The sequence below is a fragment of the Phyllostomus hastatus genome, unplaced genomic scaffold (genome assembly GCF_019186645.2).
Source record: "Phyllostomus hastatus isolate PE091 unplaced genomic scaffold, TTU_PhHast_1.1 phas_scaffold_78, whole genome shotgun sequence".
Taxonomy (NCBI): Eukaryota; Metazoa; Chordata; class Mammalia; order Chiroptera; family Phyllostomidae; genus Phyllostomus; species Phyllostomus hastatus.
The window spans coordinates 116,146,796-116,166,897 of record NW_025334041.1 but is presented as its reverse complement, the minus strand read 5'-3'; the positions used below and the strand labels follow the sequence as shown (position 1 = coordinate 116,166,897).

The window sequence follows — 20,102 nt, the reverse complement described above, 5'->3', positions numbered from 1 at the left end:
TCTGGCACTTGTTCTATAAACTTGCCAAGTGAGACCTACAACACTTAATATTGGCTCCCATAAAATTCACCAACTACACTTCCACCTATACTAATAAACAGATACAGGATAGGCTGAAAATACAACTCAAATTTTTCTGGCGTCTAGGGTGAATATACAATTCAAGGAAGTAGGTATTATTTTCTAGCAGCAAGAGACACCATGGCCACCCACAATGTTTATGGCATATCCACAAGTCCCTTTTTCACTCTACAGATTGACAGATTTATGGAAAAGGAACAGCACAGATTAATAAAGAAGAACTATGATGGGCTATAGAAATAGACGTTTATCCAAACCCTTTTAAAATTTTCATTATAGTGAAATTTTACTTACATATATTTGATATTATTTATATTCTAAATGATCCCAGATTTGTAATTTTAGAAGCATGAAATCATGTTTGTCTAACTTGTTCTGAACAGGACTTAAGGAAAGGAAAAAATCACCATTACAATAAATTCTTTTTAATATGACAATCTGACACTGATGTAGGGCAAACAGAATTCATAAAAGGGTTCTTTAAAGTACTAAGTTTAAGTAGTCCCAAAAATAAATGTTAGCCCAGCTTCATGAAGCTAAATTCGGGGCACCCAAGCGCCTCCCCCATAAAAGCCCCCTTACCCTTGTCAATTGCGAAATAAACAGATCATACAGATCTCCAGTCCCTCTGCAATGCAGGGGCTCCTTGGGCAGAATCTGCATCTATGGAGTAAGAAAAAAAGAGGAAGCTGGCAGAGGAAGCTGCCTTGGAATAGTTCTTTCTCTGACTCTTACCAATTTGCTTAACAACTGCATGAGTGAATAGGGGCTCTTCAATAAATTAAGAGTGATTATCATTTCATAAAAGAGAATCTGACCTCTAGCAAAAGTTCAAGAAGATTGTTATGACCTTTTCTAACTTCAAATACCACCTACATAAATAAATACACTAAGATCATCAAAGAGTTTGCAAGTAATTATGACATGGCAGCAAAGCAGTTTTATAGAATATAAAAAACAAGAAGTCAGAAGAAATGGGTTCAAGGGCTATCTCCATCACATACCAATGTTAATAGCATGGCTAACTCACTACCCTAACAATTTCCTGATCTGCAAAATGATCATAATTACAGTGTCTATTTCATAAAACTGTTACAAAGTGAGGAATACTATAGAAGTACTCTGTCAATAACAGTTGGCTCACTCTAAAGAAACAGGTCTTCCTTTCACAAAAGTCACCAAACTGTTCCATTTAACCTGTTTGAGTTTGCAAATTGATCTATACAGAGATAAAAGTCTCATACTAAGAACTCTAAGCTTTGATTCAAGATTCATCCATCCACTTCTTTGTCATTCTCCTTTTTAAACAATTACTTACTGTTCTCTATCCCCACAAAGCATAAAGTAGAAAAAGGATCATTAGACTTTGATATGTAATAATCCTAGGTTTTAGAATCAAGTTTTTAAGTTGGTCTTCCCTAGTGAAGGAATATGAAAAACAATTTATAAAACTGAATAAACTGTCAAAGACAACCATTTTGTGCTCTAAAAATCAACTAAAAACAAGAAAAACAAAGATCAGAGTGTATTCAATGAAAATGATTGAATTTCTTGGGAAGAACAGTGGAAGCCCAGCATCTGAGGAGCTGTCTCCATCCCCCTGTTCTATTCCACCAACATGGTAGTTCCAGCAAGGTTAAGGATGGCTGTGAAAACCAGCACTCCACTGCTGCAGGGGGGCTGACTTTGACTTAAAGCAAAGAGCAGAAAACCCACACCCACCAGGAAGCAGAAAGGCACGCAACTCTTGCAGCCTGAGGTTATTGTACCACTTGAGGCAAGCCACAACTCTGAGGTCTATTTCGAAATGTAACAGGAAGATCCTGGAAAGGAGAGAGTCACAGCGAACTTGATAAAGTCACACATTCTGAGGAGATGATTGATGCCCTCCACACAACCCTGGCTAGGAGGCACTCCAAAGCTCCCCAAGAGTGCCAGTTAGGAGGGTAGGAGCATGTCCAAGGAGAAGTAGAGACCTGAGAGAGACGAAGCTCTCACACATCCGTGGCTGAGGTGAAATCTGTATGCATGCAATGGACATGATGACCAGAGAAGACCCAACAGGAAGTAAAAGACGCAAACTTTAATACGGCCCAAACTTTGCGTGTGTCACCCAAAACCTACACAATCTACCAGCAGATGGTTAGAGTTAGAGTTAGGGCTCCAGGCTCCAGGTATTCAAGCACAACTGCCAATGACTCCTTAGCTAAGCACTAAGCAAACCAGACACAGGGACACACTCTAGGAAGCCAAGGTAAAAATATAAGTTGTGAATTTTTAAAAAACTGAGGTGATACATCAGTAGCTATATACTGTGGTAGAGGGGTTCTGCAGTAAAAATCCATGAAAGTTACTTTTTAAAAAAAATGAGTAAATGAAAGAAACTTCCAACACTACCACCTCCTACAGAAAAAAATTAACAGAATCAGAATCAAGTTGCTATAATGTACTAAGTAAAAATTCTACCTTTTAATATTTTATCGATTATGCTATTACAGTTGCCCCAATTCTTCCCCCTTTGCCTCCCTCCACCCACTCCCTCCCAGCAATTATGTCCATGGAACATGCATATAAGTTCTTCAGCAACTCCATCTCCTAAACTGTTCTAAACATCCTCCTGACTATTCTATTAATACCAACGTGTACTTCTTAATCCCTTCACCTTTTCCCTCATTCCCCAAATCCCCCTCCCACCTGGCAACCATCCAAATGTTCTCCATATCTGATTCTGTTTCTGTTCTGCTTGTTTGCTTTGTTGTTTAGATTCAATTGGTGACAGATATGTATTTATTGCCATTTTGTTGTTCATAGTTTTGACCTTCTTTTTCTTAGTAAGTCCCTTTAACATTTCATGTAATTAATGGTTTGGTGATGATGAACTCCTTCAGCTTTACCTTGTCTGGGAAGCACTTTATCTGCCTTTCAATTCTAAATGATAGCTTTGCTGGACAGAGTCATCTTAGCTGTAGGTTCTTGCTTTTCATCCCTTTGAGTACTTCTTACCAGTCCCTTCTAGCCTGCCAAGTTTCTTTTGAGAAATCAATTGACAGTCTTACGGGAACTCCCCTATAGGTAACTCTCTGTTTTTCTATTGCTGCTTTTAACATTGTCTCTTTATCTTTAACCTTTGGCATTTTAATTATGATGTGTCTTAGTATGTTCCTCTTTGGGTCCAACTTGTTTGGGACTCTCTGTGCTTCCTGGATATGCATGTCTATTTCCTTCACCAAATTAGAAAAGTTTTCTTTCACTATTTTTTTCAAATAGTTTTCTAATTTTTTGCTCTTTCTCTTCTCCTTCCTGCTCCCCTATGATACAAATGTTGTACGCTTGAAGTTGTCCCTGATGCTCTTTACCCTATCCTTGCTGGTTGTTTGTTTGTTTGTTTAGTTCTTTTTTCTTCTCACTGTTCTGATTGGATGTATTTTTCTTCCTTATGTTCCAAATTATTGACTTGATTCTCATTTTCATCTACTCCACTGCTGATTCCCTACAAATCATTCATTATTTCAATTAGTATATCCTTCATTTCCAACTGGATCATTTTTATGCTGTTGAAACATCCCCTGAGTTCCTTGAGCACCATTATGACCAGTGTTTTGAACTCTGTACATGACAGATTCTTTAACTCCATACTGTTTGGCTCTTTTTCTAGAGTTTTCTTCTATTCTTTCATTTGGGCAATATTTCTGTCTCCGCATTTTGGCAGCCTCTGTATGTTTGTTTCTAGGTATTAGGTAGAGCTGCTTTGACTCCCTCTCTTGGTAGCATGGCCTAATGTGGTAGGTGTCCTGGAGGGTCCAGTGGCTCAGCCTTCCCTATTACCCAAGCTGGATACTTCAAGTGCAGCCTCCATGTCAGCTGACTATTCTCTCCTCTTGTAGCTGAGTCTTGATTGCTGCCAGCAAGTTAATAGGATGGATTTACCCAAACCAATAAGCTGGTAGGACTGGCTGTGAACTACCTCCATCTGTGGCTTGTGGAGGTGGCTGGATGGTGGCGCTCCAACATGGTCTGTAACTGTTTGCTGGGTGTGCAGGCTCTTGGGTTTCCTGGGTGGTACAGGCCAACATCAGCCACCACCTGTGCTTTGATGGAACCACTTGGCATAAGCTATAAAGCACAGGTGCCAACCACAAGGACAGCAGGCCAAATCCGGCCCTCCACCTTGTTGTATCCAGTCCAGCATCTTGTTTCTACCCAGCGACAGTGCCGAGCTCTCACTTAACTGTTGAGTAGTTACATTTCTACAGTCCTAAAACTACATTTGGCCCTTTGAAGGCAATGGAGAGGCTGATACAGCCCCCGGTGAAAATGAGTTTGACACCCCGCCTATAAAGCACTCTGCAGATGGCTGCTGCTGGTGCTGGGCCTAGGAAATTTGAGAATTGAGGGTACAATAATTGAAATTGAAAGAGTCACTAGATGGTCTGAAGAGCAGATTCAATATTACATAATGAATCAGAGATAATAAAGATAAAATAAATTTTGCTGTCTGAAGAAGAGAAGATTAAAGAAAATGAACAGAGCATTAGGGACTTGTAAATAAAATGAAACATGCCAAAATTCACACAATGAGAGTCCCAGAAAAGGAACAATATAGATATTAGAAGAAATAATGGCTGAAAATTTTCCAAATTTATTTAAAAACATTAATCTACAGATCCAAAAAACGTAACAGCCCAAACTAGGGTAAGTGCAAAGAGATTCCCACTTAAATAGACCATAATGAAAATGATGAACACCAAAGACAAAGAGAAAATCTTGAATGCAGCTACAGGAAAATGATTCATAACTTACAGGCTAGCCTTTCAACAAACAGTACTGGGATAACTGCACATCCATATGAAAAAAGGTGAACTTAGAACTTCACCTCATACCACAGACACACAAACAAGTAACTCAAACTGGATCACAGACATAACTATAAGAACTAAAACTACTGCCCTCTAGAACAGGAGTTAGCAAACATCTTTTGAAAGGGGCCATCAAGTATTTATTTCAGGTTTCCGGAGCCATACAATATTCGTAGCCAACTAAACAACTGTGACCATAAAAAGGAAACAGCCACAGATAATACCCCACAGGGTGGGGCAAACATAGGTTTACAGTTGTAAGTACACAAAACACAGTTTATTCTTGTATTATAATTTATTAATTATTGTGTTATTTTCCATACCAGCAACTGTAAACCTACCTTTTGCCGACCCTGTATATGAATGAACAGGTGTGGCCATGTTCCAATAAAACATTTACAATAACAAGCTGTGGGCCTGATGTGGTCTGCAAGCTGCAGGTTCCTGGCTCCTGTTCAAGAAGGCAAAATCTTTATGACCCTGGATTAAGCAAATATTTCTTATATATGAAACAAAAACCAGAATCTATACAAGAAAAATGAGGGGAAATGAATTCATCAAAAACTTTTCAACAGACACCATTAAGAAAATGGTAAAAGTTGTATGCTGGGAGGAAATCTTTGAATAGATAACCTGTAGCCAGAATATATAAAATCTCTTACAACTCAGTAAAAAGACAAATTATCAAATTAAAACTAGAGCAGAAATATATGAATAGACTTTTCACAAAGGAACACACACAAATGACTAATAAGCACCTGAAAAGTTGCTCAACTTTTCAGTCATAGGAGATATGCAAATTAATACCAAAATGCAGTTACATCACCCATCTATCAAAATGGTTACAATGGAAAAGATTGATAACAGGTATTGGCCAGAATGTGGAGAAACCAAAATGTATTGGTCCTGGAATATAAAATGGTGTTGTCACTTTCTCAAACAGTTTGGCAGATTCTGAAAGAGTTACAACATAGACTTATCATGACCCAGCAATTTCATTCCTAACTACTTATTCAAAAGAAATGAAAACACATCTTCATATTCAGAATGTTTATAACATTATTCCTAAAAGCCAAAAATGTAAATGATCCAAATATCCCATTAACTGATGAATGGATAAACAAAATGTGGTATATTCATACAATGGAATCACGATTTGGAATAAAAAGGAATATACTGATACAAGCCACAACATGGATAAATCTCAAAAACAGTATGCTAAATAAAACAGGACAGATGCAAATGATTATATCTTATATGATCCCATTTATATGACATTTCCAGAAAATGCAAATCTATAGAGACAGATAGCAGATAAATGGTTGCCTGAAGATGAGCAAGAACTCACCCTCAAATGGATACAACTTATCTTTTTTGGGTGATGAAAATGTTCTAAAACTCAATTCTGAAAGTGGTTACATAACTGTATAAATTTACTAAAAATCACTGAGTTTTACTCTTATGTGGGTGAATTTTATAGGATATAAGTCATACTTCAATAAAGCTGTTTGTTAAAAAAGAAGATCTATCTTTGCCACTTGCAAGCCAGGCTACCGGGAGCAGATTACTGACAACTATCCCAAGCCTCAATTTTGTCTTCAGTAAAAATAGAATTAGTAGTGTTTACAACAATACTCTTATGAGCACTTTAAAAATATAGAGGAAAGTTTTATCCCTTTTTTTTCTGTCCTATACCTTACACCATGCATCAGAAAATTAATACATCTAAGATGTGTAACATACTAAAAAGAATTGATATCCCAGAACCAAAAGTGGAGCACTCTCTTTAAAAACAAACGGTATCACTGTGTTACCAATGCTCCTAATGGCACAGAATATGAAAAGTCTAAATTCCAATGTAAAAGTTCTAATATAAAAATGTGAATTCTACAGTTAATATATCGTTAACTCTATAGTTAATACTGATTGTGTATTTGGAAGTTGCTAACAGTAGACCTTAAAAGTCCTCATGACAAGGAAAAAATATAAATTCTAATTTAAGCGATAAGAGAATAATTGCCAGTGTTTTTCCTTAATTAGCAGTACATAAATAATTTAAACTTTAAAATTAATGTTTTAAAACAGATGAAGTACTATACAGCTATTTGCTTAATGAACATGAGAATTTTCTACTCTCTACAAATTCTTCCAATTTCCTAAAGATTTTAGGAGTCCAAACTTCTAAAGGTGAGAATTAAATAAATCATAACTAAGCCAATAAGAAGGAAAATTATCCTTATCCCCAAAGGTGCTAAAATTGTTGCCACAATAACACCACTATGTGATTTTGTTCTCCTCTCTTCTTTTAGACAGAAAATAAACACAGGGGAAAAAAGACAACAGAATACACACAGACAAATAAATGCCCTATACTACCTCTTGTTCATCTTTTTCATAGTCATAGAAACTGAATTTGTTCCATTACAACAAACAAAAAAATTCAGCTCTATTCCAGAGATCCTCCATGTTCTATAATTCTAAATAACCTCTTACTCACACACACAGGTTAATATTCAAAGTATAAATGGACAAAACCAAGGGGGGTGGAATCAGGGGAGGGAGGTGGGGATGGCTGGGGTGGAGGGGGATGGCAGGGGGAAAAGGCAGAAAACTGTACTTGAATAACAATAAAATTAAAAAGAAATGGAAAAAAACCAAAATTGTCCATTTACTTTAAAAAAAGAAAACTCAGAAACATATAAAGAAAATCCATGTTTGCTCTAAAATCTCAGTAAATAACAAAAAAGATTTAACTACAGGACATGCAAAAATAGACACATAACCACGAGTATAAAAGCCACAGAATAAGAACACATTTGAAGACGGCACTGGTCTTGTGGCTGTCAGTTAAGCTCAACAGAGGTAGAATATTCTACTTTTTCCTACACCCAGAGACGAGCCATTCCACTGTGTTAAAAACTATCTTTACAAGAACAGATCTTACTTTTCCTAACACTTGAAGACCTTAACTGAGGCCACCATCAGAAAGGGAAGTTAAAATCTTAAGATTTAATAACAAACCTAAGGTATAATAAGGGTTAGGATGGCACAGAGTAAGTGAATTAAAAACTCAGAAAGTTGGAATGGCAATATGGCAGCCTGGAATTGGAAAAGAGGAATGGGAATTCTGCAGGACAGTTAACATAGCAGGTCTGTTGTGCAATCTTTAGGAGGACCTGTTTGTAAGACCATCGTCCTTGGCTGATATGTGAGAACTTGCCTTTTATTATGTTCCTTACTTATGATGATTGAGGCTGTTTTACCCCCTCGAGACACTGTACCAGCTTGCCCAGATTCCTTATAAAAATGTGGTTATGGCTAACATCTGCTTTCCTTCTAGGAGTACTTCCTTCGTATTGTGGCTCGTTATGCCAGCAGAAAAGTGCCTACATCACCAGTCCCCAATAAAAACTGGGACTTTGAATCTTAAAAGCAAGGCCACCTGGCCAAAAACATTATACACATGTTACACTGATGGAGAAAAGCAGGTTCTATTCAGCCCACCCCTATGGAAGATAGGCATGTTGGAAGCCTGCACCTGGATTCCTCCAGATTCTGCCTTAATGTGTCTTTTTCCTTTGCTGGTCCTGCTGTGTATTTTATCTTTTCTAATAAATCAGAATCAGGCATACAACTTTGGTCTAGTGAGTCTCCAAATGTGAAACTCTCAAACTAGGTTTTAAAGGCAAAGTAAAATAAAAGAATCATAACTACAAGAATTTTAGGGAGTCCTAGAGAAACAATTTCTCTCCTCTTTGCCTCCTGATCAAATTTACTTTTAGACCACAATTACAAACCTCCAGACTTGATGTAGAATACTCTCATTATGAGAAAGAACAAACTAAAGAGATCTAGAAAACAGCAGGCAGAACCAAAGGGCAGAGGAAGGGAAGAGAAAGAGAATAAGGTAAGCCAGCTGTAACAACTAAAATTAACATTTAAGTTGTTATACATTTTATACCATTTGATCAGTTAAGTGCATCTTATGAGACTCTCAAAATTAATTTCAAAGGGTATATCTTTCTGAATTTCCATTTGAGTAGGAACATTGGTAAAAATTTTATAAGAGCAAGCATATTTCAGGTACTTGAGAGCCATACATACTAAACTCTACCATTTGAAGCTCAACCATTTGATAAATAAATATATATTTAAAACCCTATCATGACTTGGGCCAAGTTAACTAGAGGAACTCCAGTATTTTGTTAGAAATAAGTCACCATTTCCATGTCCTATGTTCTCTTGAACTTGTACCCTAACCTTCTCTGATAATGGGACACTATCAGGCCTTAAACTTTTCAGTTTTCTTCAAATCATCTTACTCCCCCAAATATAAACATTTACCAAGTTTTCTTGGTTCTAACATTTAAATGTCTTCCATAATCTGCTCACTTTGCCACCCCATTCACCTCTACCTTAGTTCAAAGCCACCATGGTTTCTTTACTAAACTATTTCTATCAATCTCTTGTAACTCTAGTCCATCCTTCATAGTACCATCACACCATGAAGGAGTAATATTCTTATAGGCAAGCTCTAATCATCTCCCTCCCCCCTTTGCTAAGGAACTTTAACTTGGTCTATAACAATCCTGGAATAAAATACAAATAGCTTAAAATGATATTCAATGCCCTCCATAATCTGTTCCCAACCTATTCCAAATTTCTAATCCTGTCCCTCTTACTCTGTGTCTCTACAGGTCACTCACTCAAATGCCGCCAATCCCATGTGGGTATCACATATGTGTGAAAAGTCAGATAAGGTATAACATAACAAGAAGTGATAGAACCAATATCCGACTAAAAATATTCATACATATTGAAAAAATTTTGTCTAACTATGCAGGCCAAACAAGAAACATCTCTAGACAGACCTCAGTTATTATACAAGACTTTTTTAACTTCCACAAAGGTTCTCTTTCTTTCTCCTTTAAGAAAACATTTTTTTCATATTCTTCACAAAGTGTCCCCCCCGATATTTTCAGTACCCATCTGACACCAGACATAGTTATTACAATATTACTGACTATATTTCCTATGCTGTATTTTACACCCCTGTAACTATTTTGTAACTATCCATGTGTACTTCTTACTCCCTTCCCTTCAATGTTTTCACCCAGTCCCCCAGCCCTCTGGAAAACACTAGTCTGTTCTCTCTGCACCCATGAGTCTGTTTCTGTTCTGTTTCTTTACATTGTTCTTTAGATTCCACATATAAGTGAAATCATATTGTATTTGTCTTTGAATCACTTGTTTCACTTAGCACAATACTCTCTGGGTCCATCCATGCTGTTGCAAATGGTAAGATTTCATTCTTTTTATGGCTGGGTAATATTCCGTTGTATGTACATACCACCACTATTTTCTCCACTTGTCTACTAATGGGTAACTGGTTTGCTTCCATATCTTGGTTATTGAAAATAATGATACAATGAACATAGGAGTACATATATTCTTTCAAATTAGTGTTTTGGGTTTCTTCAGATATATTCCCAAGAGTGGACTCACTGATTCATAGGCAGTTCCATATTTCATTTTGAGGAACCTCATGCTGTTTTCCACAGTGGCTGCACCAATCTGCATTCCCAACAAGAGTGCATAAGGGTTCCCTTTTCTCCACTTCCTACCCAACACTTGTCTGCCCACAAGGTTCTTAAAATAACCCTTGGGCTTTCGTATTCCTGTATTTTGTGTTTCCAATACTGCCTTTCCCACAAAAACCTTCTGAACCATTCTGTGAACATTCGAGCAATCATCAAAGTCCATGCCATCTCCTCCATTAAGCTTTCCCTGTGCTTCCCTAATTCAGCTATTATCTCTTTGCTCCTATGATCCCTTTTTCTGCTCCCATAAGCTCTTCAACTGCACTTATTACATTTTGAATTATATCATATTTATTTACATACATCTCTTAATTCTCCTAACAAGGCTATCTGCTGAGGAAACACACAATGTGTGCTTATTTTTTGTATTCCCCACAGTCCTTGCTCAAAGATTAGTACAATAAGGAAGCCACTTCAGATTAACCAAAAGCTTAAAATTTTTAGAGTAAATATCACTTTAAAATCAATCCAATTTTTGCATAAATTAAATACTAAATTTTAAGGGGGAAAAATACTATTTGGGAACCAAAATGAGTTTTGTGTACTAGCCAACTTAATTACTCCCATGTATAAAATACATTATTATTAATTTATGATTAAAAGAAAGATCAGAGACATCTGGCCAAGAGGGAGGAGTACATAGATATACTCTGCCTCCTCACACAACCAAAAGGACAACAACAAATTTAAAAACAAAAAATAACCAGAACTGACAGAAAATCAAACTGTATGGAAATCTGACAACCAAGGAGTTAAAGAAGAAACATTCACCCAGACTGGTAAGAAGGGGAGAGGCAAGTTGGCAGCTGAAGGACCAGGTGGACAAAGCACTGGCTAGTGACTTTAGAGCAAGCAAGGCAGCAGCTAGTGGGCTGGGCAATCCCACATTTGTGTGCAGATAAACTGGGAGGAACAAATGGGGAGCAAAACAGACCGTGCAACCCAGGGTTCCAGTGTGGGAAAACCCCCAAACTGGCTGTAAAAACCTGTGGGGATTGTGACGGCGGGAGAAACTTCCAGCCTTACAGGAGTTTGTTAGACAGACCCACAGGGCCATTGGACAGACCCACAGGGCCCTAGAACAGACACAAACCCACCCACCCAGGAATCAGCAACAGAAGGGCCCCTTTTGTTTATGGGTAGCAGCGGAAGTGACTGAAAGCCAGCCGAGAGCTAAGCAAGTAATACTGTTTCCTCTCTGACTCATTCCCTACCCCCACACAGCACAACAAGGCAATGTGGGTTGCCCCACCCTGGTGAATACCTAAGGTTCTGCCCCTTACAACGTAACAGGTACATAGAGACAAGAAAATGTGACCCAAATGAAAGAACAGATCAAAACTCAAAAAATAGAACTAAGCCACATGGAAATGCCAACCTATCAGATGCAGAGTTCAAACCACTGGTAATCAGGATGCTCACAGAAATGGCTGAGTATGGTTGCAAAATAGAGGAAAAAGTAAAGGCTATATAAATTGAACTAAAGCAAAATATACAGGGAATCAACAGTGAAGGGAAAGAAACCAGGACTCAATTCAATGATTTGGAACAGAAGGAAAAAATAAACATTCAACCGGAACAGAATGAAGAAACAAGAATTCAAAAATTGAGGAGAGGCTTAGGAACCTCCAAGACAACTTTAAACATTCCAATATCCAAATCATAGGGGTGCCAGAAGGAAAAGAGGAAGAGCAAGAAATTGAAAACTTATTTGAAGAAATAATGGAGAATATCTCCAGTCTGGCAAAGGAAATGGACTTCCAGGAAGTCCAGGAAGCTCAGAGGGTCCCAAAGAAGTTGAACCCAAGGAAGCACACATTAAGGCACATCATAATTACAATGCCTAACATTAAAGATAAGGGGAGAATCCAAAAAGCAGCAAGAGAAAAGGACACAGTTCCTTTAAGACTATCAGCTGATCTCTCAAAAGAAACCTTGCAGGCAAGAGGGGCTAGAAAGAAGTATTCAAAGTTGTGAAAGGCAAGGACCTACATCCAAGATTGCTCTACCCAGCAAAGCTTTCATTTAGAATGGAAGGGCAGATAAAGTGCTTCTCAGATAAGGTCAAGTTAAAGAAGTTCATCATCACCAAGCCCTTATTATATGAAATGTTAAAGGGACTTAACTAAGAAGAAGATACCAAAACTATGAACAGTAAAATGACAACAAACTCACAACTATCAACATCTGAACCTGAAAAAAAAAAAAAAACACAGAAACATAAACAAACTAAGCAAACAACTAGAATAGGAACAGAATCACAGAAATGCAGATCACGAGGAGGGTTATCAGTGAGGACAGGGAGGGGAGAGAATGGGGAAAAATGTACAGGGAATAAGAAGCATAAATGGTAGATTCGAAATAGACAGGCAGAGATTAACAATAGTATAGGAAATGGAGAAGCCAAAGAACTTACATGTACAATCCATGGACATGAACTTAAGGGGGAAATGCTGGTGGGAGGGGGGTTACAGGGTGTAGGGGAATAAAGGAGAGAAAAAAACAGGACAAGTGTAATATCACAAAAATAAAATATACTTTAAAAAACCACCACCACCCCCCAAAAAAGATCAGAAAAGGAGCCTAGTATATATTCCCAAGGAGGTATTATAGGTAAAGGAAAAGAAAGTATTTCCCCTACCCAAAATAGCAAGTATTTTTTTAAGCATTTAGCAGCTTATTTTTTTTTTAAAGATTGCATTTATTTCTAGGCAGAGGGGAAGGGAGGGAGAAAGAGAGGGAGAGAAGTATCAATGTGTGGTTGCCTCTCCCACACCCCCTACTGGGGACCTGGTCCACAACCCAGGCATGTGCCCTGACTGGGAACTGAACCAGTGACTCTTTGGTTCACAGGCCAGCATTCAATCCACTGAACCATACCAGCCAGGGTACAAGTTTTAAATAATAGAATCAGAGCTATAAATTGTTAAAAGTCCTTCTGAGAGAAGGAAAATGATATAGGGCAGAAACTCAGATCTACATAAAGAAAGGAAGCACATCCGAAAAGGAATAAATTAAGGTAAAGTAATACCTGTCATTTCATTTTTCTTGTTCTGTATTGATCTAACAGTTAACAAGTCATTCAAAATAATAGCAACAATGTGTTGGTAATTATAACTTATGAATAATAGCAATGTTATAAAGGACAAGAAGGAAAAATTCAGAATAATCTGTTATAAAGTACTTACACAGTGAGGCAGGCAATGCAGTGCTACTTAAAAGTACACTTACATGCCCTGACTGGTAGGTTGAGTATCGTCTTGCAAACCAAAAGGTCGCCAATTCCATTTCTGGTCAGGGTACATGCCTGAGTTGTGGGTCAGGCCCCTGTTTTGGCGGGTGGGGGGGTGGGGATGCAAGAGGCAACCAATTGATGTTTCTCTTGCACACTGATGTTTCTTACCCTCTCTTTCTCCCTCTCTTGCCCTTTCTCTAAAAATAAATAAAATCTTAAAAAATTAAATAAAAGTACACTTACATTAGTTGTAAATGTATGCTAGAAACTTTATTGCAACCAGTAAAAAAAATTTTTAAAGAAAAAGCATAATTAATATGCTAGGGGTGGGGAATGGAATCATATAAAGTAATCGATTAAACCCAGAGAAGAAAAAAAGCCAGAGAAGACAAAACAGAAAGAACAAGGGCAATGAATAGGAGACAGTAATAAATATGGTAGATAGTAATACAGCTATATCAATAATCTTTTAACAGGCAAATGGAGAAGCTGTAATATACCCATAAAACAGAATATTTTTCAGCAATTAAAAAAAAGCTACCAAGCCATAAAAAGACATGGAACCAACCTAAAAAGGCTACAAACTGTGACTCTAACTATATGACTGTGGAGACAGTAAAGAGATGGATGGTTACCAGAGTTGAGTTGGGGGAAGCAGTGCATAGGTACAGCACAGGGGATTTATGACAGTGAAACTATTCTTTGAGATACGATAATAGTAGATACATGACATTAGGCATTTGGCAAAACCCATAAGCTATATATCACAAAGATTGAACCCTAATTAAACTAGAACTTTAGATGACCATGATATATCAATATTGGTTCACCAGTTTTAACAAATGTACTACTTAATGAAAAATGTTAATAACAGGAAAAACTGTTATTTCATTTAATAGTATTTGATACCATACAAAGGCATCTGATAGTAGTGTTCTCACTCAGGAAACTCAAACATATAATTAACTAAATAGAGATAAAAATTATATGACTTAGTTTAACTATCTGGGCAAACTATGCAAAATGAAGATTTTTTTTACAGTCTAAGTCCCTAAGAGTTATCAAATCCTAACCACACTGAATTAGTAGGGTTGGACAGAAACTTAGGCAAAAAACAGAACTTTTTTTATATACACTGTACTGTTTCAAGTTATCCATGTCCCAAAATATCAGCAGTAACAAAAAGTATTATATAGCTAAGAGGATGATATTTTTATAGTGAACATAAACAGTTTTACAGTGCCATATTTCTCAACTGAACATTTACAAAATTACTAAAGCATCCTATTTACTCTGCACATTTTTTTGCACAAAAAGCAGTCAAACTGGGACAAACGAATTGTTCTATAGCTTGACTGTGTGGATATATCATAGAATTTTATGCCATAAAGAATAGATTTTACTGTATGTACAGGACAAACAAAAAAGTTTAACTGTAAACAAGCAGTGAATAGGAATGATACAGGAAAGGAGGAAAAGGGAGGAAAAGGTAACTGAACGGAATAAACTACAGAAAGAAATGGGGGAAAGGCAGAGGACATATGTAATAGTGGCAACAATAAAAAAATTTTTTCAATGAAAAGTTGGGATCCAGTCCTGTTCATTTTAATAGTTAACTAGTTTTTTCAAAATAAATGCTTTCTACATATCCTAGCTTAACTCTTAAATACAATTATATGCAACAGTAAAAATTATGAATTTTGATGGTAAATACATGAAAAAGGATCAGAATAATGTAAGATAACTCTTATTTACGTGTCTAACAAAAACTTAACAAATAAACACATGTAAGAATAAATCTTATACAAACTATATGCATACACATTTATATGTCAGTATATGCATAATAATTTTTACTATCAGTCCACACTGGTTGAGGAAGCAGAGAGACTGTTCATTTTGCACCTCTTGATACTTTTCAAATCATGTACATGTATTTTTTTAAATGTCAATAGGATTAAGTAAGCAAGGGGATAAAGGGTTATTTTTCATTTTCTCCTTTATACTACTCATTTTTTAAAAGCTCTAATGAATATTATTTTAAAAATATTTTTAAAATAACACATGGTATTACAAATACCTTAGATATGCAACTTTAAAAAATTTTTTTTCAAGAATTTATTTAGTTTTCAGAGAGGGGAAGGGAAGGAGAAAGAGAGGGAGAGAAACATCAATGTGTGGTTGCCCGTCGCACGCCCCCAACCAAGGACCTGGCCTACAACCCAGGCATGTGCCCTGACTGGGAACTGAACTGGTGACTCTTTGGTTCACAGGCCCATGCTCAATCTACTAAGCTACACCAGCCAGGGCAGATATGCAACTTTTTAAAACCTGTAGTGCTTATTCATAATAATGAAAAATTAGGGAAAAGTTCATTAAATGGTCAACTGATTAAAGTATTAAATAGATATATACTAGAAAGTGTTAAGTATACCTAACAAAAAGAAGTAAAAATGGCATGGAAATATGTTCATGATATGAAAACCAGTCAAAAAATGTTTACCTCATTTTTGGAAAAATATTCAATGAAAGTACTGAAAATGGGAAGGTTGATATTAATTCATTCAATAATTAATTTTGAAATCCTTTTGTGTACCAGGTACTGTGCTGGGTACAGAAGATACAGAATAGCCCCATGTCCTTGGACAGGGAACAGATTAGGTAACTACCAAAGAAGGAAAACAGACTATATGTAAGTGATTACCCAAAGAACTATTTAACTGCAGTGGTACTATATGTTAAGCTATCTACAAATATAATCACCAGAAATTCCTCCCATCTCTGAATGCTCATGCTACTCCTCCCATCAAAAGTAGAGTCTAACCCTGGCTGGGCAGTTCAGTCGGTTGGAGCATCATCCTGTGCATCAAAAGGCTGCAGGTTCAATTCCTGGTTGGGATGTGTACGGGAGGCAGTCAATCGACTTTTTCCCTCACATTGCTGTTTCTCTCTTTCTCTCTTTCTCTCTCTCTCTCTCTCTCTCCCCCTCTCCCTCTCCCTCCCGCTTCCTCCCTCTCAACTATCCTTAGGTGAGGATTAAAAAAAAAATTAAGTTTATTATTCTCTCTCCTCTTAAACCTAGCTCTGCAACTTGCTTTGATGAGTAGAATGTGGCAGAAGTGATACCGTACCAGTGCCAAGCCTAGATATTAAGAGGCCTGAAACCTTCTACTTTAGTATGCTTTCTGGCTACCATGAGTTGTTATGTACTTCATGACAGTTCATGGCTATCCTACTTGCAAGGGATATCATGGAGAAAGAGGCCCTTAAGGATGAGTGAAACAGTTGAAGATAGCATCAAGATGAGAATTAAGTTGCTTCAGTAGATGGCCAACATCACAGCCCCAGACAGGAAGACATCTTGAAGCCTTCAGCCTAAGTCAACCTGTCTCAAGTGGCAAATGAAACAGAAATGAGTTGTCACCACTCCCCCCCCGACCCAATTTTTAGCCCACAGAATCATAAACAAACAAATAAGCACCTTGAGGCGACTTGTCATGCTGCAACAGATGACTGTGCCAAAAAAAAAAAAAAAAAAAAAAGGGTACATATTTGGAAAGGGCACTATTGTATTAATAACAGAAACCTAAAAAAATACAATATTGGCTTTTGACTCACAGATGTAGACAAAAGCTGATAGGGCAACAAAGGGACTTGAAACTAAAAGAGCAGTTTAAAAAATTGCTATAGGAGGCTTGAAGAAGGGTGACTCATATATAGGCAGAACAATTAGCATACCTGAAGTCACACAAAGTCACATGAAGTAACTGGAAAGATTAAAAATATACCTAGTGAAACTGTAGATTAAGCCACGAAGATTTCCAGGCAAGGTATTCAAGGTGCAAATGGCTTCTTTATAGCCGAGTATGAGAAGGTTTAAGATGGAAAAGCTAAAGAGTTACAAGAACATTTTTTTTAATGCAGCTGCTCCTTGAACATCATGGATTTAAACTACACAGGTCCACATATACATGGATTTTTTTTTCAGTAAATATGTACAATACTGTAAATGTGTTTTCTCTTTTATATGATTTCTTTAGGTAACATTTTCTTTTCTCTAGTTTACTTAATGTAAGAGTACAGTACGGAGTACATCTAACAGGCAAAATAAGTGTTTATCAACTGTTAATGCCAGTAATATTCAACCAGTGTGCTGCAAGAATTTTTTAAATATGCAAGACCTGACTATTTATTTAGTCAGGGGTACTGACCTCTTTTCCCTTAGATTGTCAAGACAAGAGTCAACACAACAAAAGCTGTCCAGTGCAAATGAATCAAAATTATACCTATGTTTTCAATCAGTTTGGCAAAAAAGATGTATTTTTGGTGTGCTGCAGAATTTTAGTGACTATTTTATGTGTGTCATCAAATGAAAAAAGGTTGAAAATCATTGGTTTATTTTATTGGTAAGGCTTGTGATCAACAGTGGCTACGAGTTATTAAGTTTGGGGAGCACCAAAAGTTATGTGAGGATTTTTCTATTGCACAGGGGTGGGTGTCCCCAAATCCCAGGTTGTTATCTCTGACCTGGAGGTGCATGATTGGAAAATAACTTTTTCAAAACTAGCCTTCACACATAGCAAAATACTGTCAAAGAAACAACATGAAGACAAAGATCAAATCCAGAGTGCTGACAATAAAACTTGGGCTCATGTTAAGTCCTCAAAAAGCTTTAAGACAGTGCTGGCATTCTATCTCAGATGGGCAAATGGGCTTCTAAGAAACTTAGAGGGCCCTAACTTGGGATCCAAAGTAGAGAGAGTCCTGTCTCAGAAAGAAATGTGAATATGACTTCTGTCTAATACAGCAATTTTCAACCTTTTTCATCTCATGGCACATATAAACTAATTACTAAAATTCTGCAGCACACCTAAAAACATATTTTTTGCTGATCTGACAAAAAATGGGTACAATTTTTTAAGGATTTTATTTATTCATTTTTAGAGAGAGGGGAAAGGAGGGAAAAAGAGAGGGAGAGAAACATCAATCACACCCTGACTGGGGACCGAACCCACAACCCAAGCATGTGTGTACTGACCGGGAACTGAACTGGTGACTGATCCTTCACTTTGCAGGATGACGATGAGCAACCAACTGAACCATACTGGGCAGGGCAAAATAAGTATAATTTTGATTCATTCACACACAGCTATTGTGTTGGCTGTTGTCATTTTTTTATGTGATAATCTAAGGAAAAAGAAGTCAGTGCCCTTGATTAAATAGTCAGGTATTGCATGTTTTAAAAACTTGGGACACACCAGTTGAAAACTGCTGATCTAACAGAATGTGCACTTATAATCTGATATACAGAAAAACCACAAAGTGTTCGATGGAGTTCTATTAGTTTGGTGGGGGAGGGGGGCACTGTTTAAAATGAAAAGAGGCCTTTAAGCTCTTAAACTGACGCATATATCATGCAGTCTGAAACTGCTATTCAGGTGTAAATAAGACCCATTTCAGGGAGTAGAGTCAGAGCCCAAAGGACCCAGCCACAAGCTGAGAAAAACAATGAATTGTAAAGCTACTACCAGAAGATAGAAGTAAACCATAATCAAGGATATTCCCTGTTCCCTGGTTAGATTTCAGAATTGCTTTGGACCAAACACTGTTACATACCTTCCATTCTTTCACTCTCCAATAGGGGTATCTACTGTGGTCACCCGCCCTTGTCTCAAAATTATATATTGAGTGTAAGGGGAGCAGGCCGTACCTTAGTTAACAGGTATCCAAATCAAGAGGAGCTGTACCCAAGGAATCCTATCCATATCTCAATCTAATGCAGATCATAAGATAACGGACTTTGAACTTGAGATCATTATTGCATGAGATTTCTAAGCATCTTAGGAATGTGTACTGCATGCTGGAGAGATGTGAATTGTCCACCAGGGGAAGAGCTGAAAGTCCATCTGCAAAGATGGCTGCCAACGACTCCTGCTATTTCTCTACACACACATGCTACTCCACCCCTGCCCCATCAAGAAGTAGAATCTGTTTCTCCTTCACTTAAACCTTGGCTGACACTGTGTTCTGCTTTGAAAAACAGAATGCAGTAAAAACAATGCCACGTAGTTTCAGTCTAGGCCTTTAATAGCTCAAGAAAACTGTTTTATTCTCTTGCTACCCTGAATCACCAAGTAAGGAAATTGACACTATCTTTCTAGAGAAAGACCAAGAAGAGAAAAGAGCCAGATTTGAAGAACAATCCACCTAAAGAACTAATGAGGTGTCTCAACTAAAAGCTGCACTAAGGCTATCTTGGATTTTCTACCCAAGCCACCTCAGTCAACATCTTGTGGCAAGGCATTCCCTGAAAAGACTCCTGACCCCAAA

At 37.3% G+C, this 20,102-nt stretch overlaps 1 protein-coding gene across 2 annotated transcripts in view; it reads right to left on the bottom strand.

Annotated features, from left to right (window-relative positions):
• The window catches only part of MEMO1 (mediator of cell motility 1), a 111,476-nt gene that overhangs the window by 21,250 nt on the left and 70,124 nt on the right, over positions 1 to 20,102 (bottom strand). The window lies entirely within an intron of this gene.